The sequence below is a fragment of the Microtus ochrogaster genome, chromosome 5, assembly GCF_000317375.1.
Source record: "Microtus ochrogaster isolate Prairie Vole_2 chromosome 5, MicOch1.0, whole genome shotgun sequence".
Classification (NCBI taxonomy): Eukaryota; Metazoa; Chordata; class Mammalia; order Rodentia; family Cricetidae; genus Microtus; species Microtus ochrogaster.
The window spans coordinates 64,081,355-64,087,563 of record NC_022012.1 but is presented as its reverse complement, the minus strand read 5'-3'; positions in this window follow the sequence as shown (position 1 = coordinate 64,087,563).

Genomic DNA, 6,209 nt, shown 5'->3' with positions numbered 1-6,209 from the left:
GGGAGGACACACAGTCACAGTGGGGAGGACACACAGTCACAGTGGGGAGGACACAGAGAGTCACAACCCGTGGAGTCACTGTACTTTTGTTTGTTTAGGGTTTTTTTTGTTGTGTTGTTTTTGTTTTTTCGAGACAGGGTTTCTCTGTAGCTTTGGAGCCTGTCCTGGAACCAGCTCTTGTAGAACAGTCTATCCTTGAACTCACAGAGATCCGCTTGCCTTTGCCTCCAAGGTGCTGGGATTAAAGGCGTGCACTACCACTCCTCGGCTGGAATCACTGTTTTTGAGACAGGGTCTCATGTAGTCCAGGCTAGCCCTAAATGCTGGGATCACAGGTGTACACCACCATGCCCAGCTCTCTGGGAACTGTTCTCAAAGTAGTTACCCTGGTGACCTTCTCTGATGACATTCTGGTGACCTGCTAAAGGCCAGGCTTGGAGAGTCTCCTGGAGGTCTGGTTTGTGAATAACGCAAATGTGTTGAGCTACACAGAAACTGTAGCAGGGACTGGGGCAGCACTTGCTCTTGCAGAGAACTCAAGTTCAGTTCCCAGCGCCCATGTCGGGCTGCTCACAATCATCTGTAACTCCAGCTCCAGGGGATCTGACTCTCTTTGCCTCCATGTACATAATTTTAAAAATTAAAAATAATTTGAGTTAGACCCAATAATGTCTATTCCCTCAACACTGGCGATCACAGTGGGAGCATGGATCTGTTTGGAGATATAGATGACATTTCTTCAGAGGGCGATGAAGACCAGCAGACACCTGTTCCAAGACAGCCCGTGGTGAGTATATAGTCACCAGCCACAGTGATCACAGGATTGCAAGCTAAGAACAGGTATTCAGCAAAGGTTCGTGAGAGGTTCAGCTCTCATGTTGAGGGGGGCGTTCGTAGAGTACTAACCATGTGGTAACAGTCTTAGCTGACCTGGGTGTCTGACTGAGACCCTTGACATGACAGGTTTTGATTTAAAAGGTCTTTCTTATGCACATGTGTGCTTTATGGGCAATGTTGATATTCTTTTCTGATTTTAGTAGGTACTTAGTAATGAAGGGTTAAATTATTTGTACTTCTTTAATGTCACACAAAATAGAAAATGAGCTATGCCAACAAAATGCACCTTCCTAGTAATGCAGGATAGTATATCTTACAACAAAATACACCTTCCTAGTAATGCAGGATAGTATATCTTATTCTCCATGGAATGTTGTTTTCTTTGTGGGTGCGGCTGGGGTGAGGTTTGGGGGAGGGACTTGGAACAAGGCTTGGCTGACTATTCCTAAGGGGGTTCTGACTTAACTTCCTTTCAAATCTGTGGCTGCCACACGCAGCTGGAACACTTAGCCTGTCTCTTCCCGCTCTCCCCTTCTGATCCCTCCTCAGGGCGGATGTGGACTGCCTTGGAACCAGCATGTGGACCTGCGTATTCCTGAAACCAGAACAAAAGTTGAAATTCCCAGCATCAACACTGACTTAGGGAATGAATTGCATTTTGTTAAACTCCCCAGATTTCTCAGAATAGAACCCAAGTAAGAGAACTGAATAAAATGTTCAAGAGATTGAAAAACAATATAAAATGTAAATGAACTGTTATGAGTTGACCAATCCTAAAATGAAAGGTGTGTCACGTGACCAAACGGGAGCCTGGTAAGTCACTGTAGAGAATTAGAACGCTGGCCGGCTTCCTGCCCTTGCCACTCTGCTGTAAATGGACAGATGGCATATGACAATGTCACTCGTGGAAAGCTGGAAACACAGGTGACAGCGAGAGAGACGCCAGAGAAGCCCTGGTGGCCAGTGTCAATGGCACTGAATCTAGGCCGGATGGTGACTCTGACGCAAAGTAGTGTTGGGTCTCCTTACTCACTAAGGTACAAACTCTAAGGGGTAAATTTTAATCCCTGAACTAAAGATTTTAATTTGTTGTTAATTTTTTTGTTTGTTTGTTTTGTTTTTCTTTTCTTTTTTTTGGGGGGGGGGATTTTCGAGACAGGGTTTCTCTGTGGCTTTGGAGCCTGTCCTGGAACTAGCTCTTGTAGACCAGGCTGGTCTCGAACTCACAGAGATCCGACTGCCTCTGCCTCCCGAGTGCTGGGATTTTTTAAAAAAAAATATATATATAAATGTCATGCCCAGATTTGATTAATTAAGCTAAGGGACTTTTTTGATTAAACTGGTCTTGAGCTCTGCCTGCCTCTGCTTCCTGAGTGCTGGGATTAAAGGGTGTGCCACAATGCCTCCCTGAAGGGATGCTTCTGAAGCCTTTCTCTGTGTTCACAGCCCTTCAAATAGTCCCGTGGCCCTGGTTTTTAAATATGGATGGGCCGGTTATTATTACCTATGCTTTATATACTATGTGTTTCCTCCAAGAGGATTTTGAATTACGAGCCCTGTTTGGATTTTATTCCGGGAAGTTTGTTTTAAAAAGCAAATGGAGGGGCTGGAGAGATGGCTCAGAGGTTAAGAGCATTGCCTGCTCTTCCAAAGGTCCTGAGTTCAATTCCCGGCAACCACATGGTGGCTCACAACCATCTGTAAAGAGGTCTGGCGCCCTCTTCTGGCCTTCAGGCATACACACAGACAGAATATTGTATACATAATAAATAAATATTAAAAAAAAAAAGCAAATGGAGGGAGTAGCCATTGGCATACTTCCTGAGGGTTCCAGGAGGCTGTGGTCAGCTGTGACACATGTGTAGAGACATGGGTTATAGTGCCCATCAACCATTAATTGTGACTAATATGGCAATTTTTTAGACCTTTTGATCCTCAGCATTATGAAGATGAGTGTGAAGATGAGAAAGTGCTCTATGAGGACAATAAAACTAAGTTAAGATTGAAGGTATCCTGCCATATTCTATTCCTTTTCTCTCCTAGTGCCCGTCACCTTCGTCTTCTCGTAGCTGTGGCCACAGGCATGCACTACCACGCCAGGCTAGCTTCTTCTTACAGTTCTTCTTTTAGATTTATTTAATTCATGGGAGTGCTTTGCTGCATGGATGTGTGCGCACCATGTGTGTGCCTGGCACCTGCAGAGGTTGGAATTCATGTGTGTGAGTGTTTTGACTGCATGTATGTGTGTGCACCATGTGTGTGCCTGGAACCTGCAGAGGTTAGAATTCTTGTGTGTGAGTGTTCTGACTGCATGTATGTGTGTGCACCATGTGTGTGCTTGGCACCTGCAGAAACTGGAAGACGGCATCGAACCCTCTGGAACTGGAACTTATGAATGGTTGTGGATCACCCTGTGGATGCTGGGAATCTGGATCCTGTGATAGAGCAACAAGTGTTCTTAACCATGAGTCACCTCCCAGGCCCCTAAACTTCTCCCTTAGACAGTAAACGCAGGGGTGCTCTTGATGTTGCCTGCTCACCCAACAAACAGCTCTTGGACATGGAAAAACAGCCTTACCAGACATCTAGGGCAGTCGGCACACATCCTTTCTCTCTCCTCTAGAATTTTTCTAAGGTTTTCAGTTTTTTTTTTTTATTTTTCATTTCTTTGAGACAGGGTTTCTCTGTGTAGCCCCAGCTGTCCTGGAACTCACCCTATAGACCAGGCTGGCCTTGAACTCAGAGATAGGCCTGCCTCTGCCTCCCTAGTGCTCGGATTAAAGGCGTGTGCCATCCTGTCTCAGCTCCTCCCAGCCCCTTCCCTTTCTCCATTTCCCTTCAAAAACAAATAACAACAACAAAACAAGCAGGCCTCCCAGGGATATCAACCACACGCGGCGTAACAAGTTACAATAGGATAAGGCACAAACCCTCCTATCAAGGCTGGATGCAGCAACACAGTAGGAGGAAAAGGGTCCCAAGAGGGCGCTGGAGAGATGGCTCAGTGGTTAAGAGCATTGCCTGCGCTTCCTTAAGGTCCTGAGTTCAATTCCCGGCAACGACATGGTGGCTCACAACCATCTGTAAAGAGGTCTAGTGCCCTCTTCTGGCCTACAGACATACAGAATTTTTTTTATTTATTATAAAAATAATAAATACAGGCAATACAGTCGGAGACACCTCCACTCCCACTGTTAGGAGTTCCACAAGAACACCAAGCCACACAACCGTAACATATATGCAGAGGACCTAGCTCAGACAGGTTCAGGGTCCATAACTGTCGCTTCAGTCTCTGTGAGCCTCTGTAAGCCCTGCTTAGTTGATTCTGTGGGCTATGTTCCCTAAGAGACACTTTAAAAGTTCCCCGCCCCCCACCCTACCACCGGGCCTTCAAGGTTTGTGTGTGTGTTGGGGGGAGGCTGGGAATAGAACTGGGGGATCTCACATGTGCTAGCCAAGTTTTTTATTTACCAGGGTTACACTCTCAGCTGAGGTGTCAATTTCAGCTGTTTACCCTGGGTGGTCTAATCTCCTCTTTCCTGGGGACCTCTTACTTAGCTGTGGCTACAGGCTGCATCCGGTTTAGCCTCTCCTGGACCCCAGGAAAAGTAAACAGAAAGCCTGGTTGGCTTAACCAGATGCCAGTGGTGAATGGGTGGTAGTGCTGCTGAGTCAGCCATTTTCTCACCACCCATCCATTCTTAGCACACAGTCAGGAATAATTCGAGGAACAAAAACCAAATAGCTAGCTGAGTTGGTTGCCAATACCTTGTCTTTTGAACCAGGTGGAAAATACTATACGCTGGAGGATACGCCAGGATGAAGAAGGCTATAAAATTAAAGAAAGCAATGCCCGGATAGTCAAGTGGTCAGATGGAAGGTGAGTATTGGAACACCCGAGGGAGGCCTGGATAAGTTGGAAATTTCTTTATTGGGAAAATCTGGGCTGCTGGCATTACCTCAGAATCCTGAGAGAGAGAAGTAGAGATTAGGCCTTACAGCTGGGCTAGTCGGCGAGCGTAGAGGTGGCTCAAATGAATCTGCTTTCTCTTCTGTCTTGCCTCTCTTCTGAAACCTCAGGGTAATCTGAAATAACCTTTGTTGGCGGTGCTGGGGATCAAACCCCGTGCTTCATGTGCACAACTGGACTAGTACCCCCTCAGTTGAAATCATTCGAGAACTCATTTCAGTTTGCTGACTAAAAGATATAGATTGAATTACAATTCTATTTCAGTCTGAAAAGTATATTTTACCACTCTTTGCTCTGAGGTGCGTATTCGTTACATTTCTATTGCTCTGATAAAACACCATGACCAAGGCAATATACAGAAAGAAGAAACAAGTGTATTTAGACTTACAGTTCCAAAGGGACCTGGGGCAACAGGCAGTAGGCATGGTGATACGAACAGCTGAGAGCACTCATCTGTCAAGCCAAACAGAAGGAGAGAGAGAGAGAGAGAGAGAGAGAGAGAGAGAGAGAGAGAGAGAGAGAGGAGAGCTAACTGGGTTGGGGGCTTGGAAACCTCAGAACCCACCCCCCAGTGACACACTTCCTCTAGCAAGGCCACTCCTCTTAAACCCACCCAAGCAGCAACAACAGGGGATCAAGTTTTCAAATGTCTGAACATTTTGGGAGGCATTCTTACTCAAGCCACCACAAAGAGAGCTGATTTCATTTTTGTTTGTTAAGACAGTGTCTCAGCTGCGAGGTGGTGCACGCCTTTAATTCCAGTACTTGGGAGGCAGAGGCAGATGGATCTCTATGAGTTCGAGGCCAGCCTGGTCTACAAAGTGAATTCCAGGACAGTCAGATTATATAGTACAATCCTAAAAAAATTAACAAACGACAAAAAAGACAGGGTCTCCCCTGGTATGGTAGAGCATACTTTTGATTCTAGCACTGGGGAGTCAGAGGAAGGCTGAGCTATGTAAATTTATGGCCAGCCTGGCTTCCATAGCAAGTTCCAGGCCAATCAAGGCTACACAGTGAGACCTTGTTTCAAACAAACAGAAGACAGGGTTTCATGGCCCATCCTGGCTGAGAATTCACTTTATAACTGACCCTGAACCTGTGACCTTGAACTCCCAATCCTCTTACTCCACCTCTCCAGTACCAGGGTTACAGGCAAACACTTCCATACCCAGCTTGGAAGGAGGCTATTGAGAACGTTTTAAAAAACAGATTTATTTATTTATTATGTATACAGTGTTCTACTTGCATGTGTAAAAAAGAAAATAAAGTATATGGAAATGAAAAGAAAAAAAAAAAACAAAACAAACATCCAGTCCCATAAAATCCATTGAAATGCTTTAAAGCCAGAGTTCATGCTGGCAGCACAGCCCCAGGAAGCTGCGCTTTAAAATGACACAGC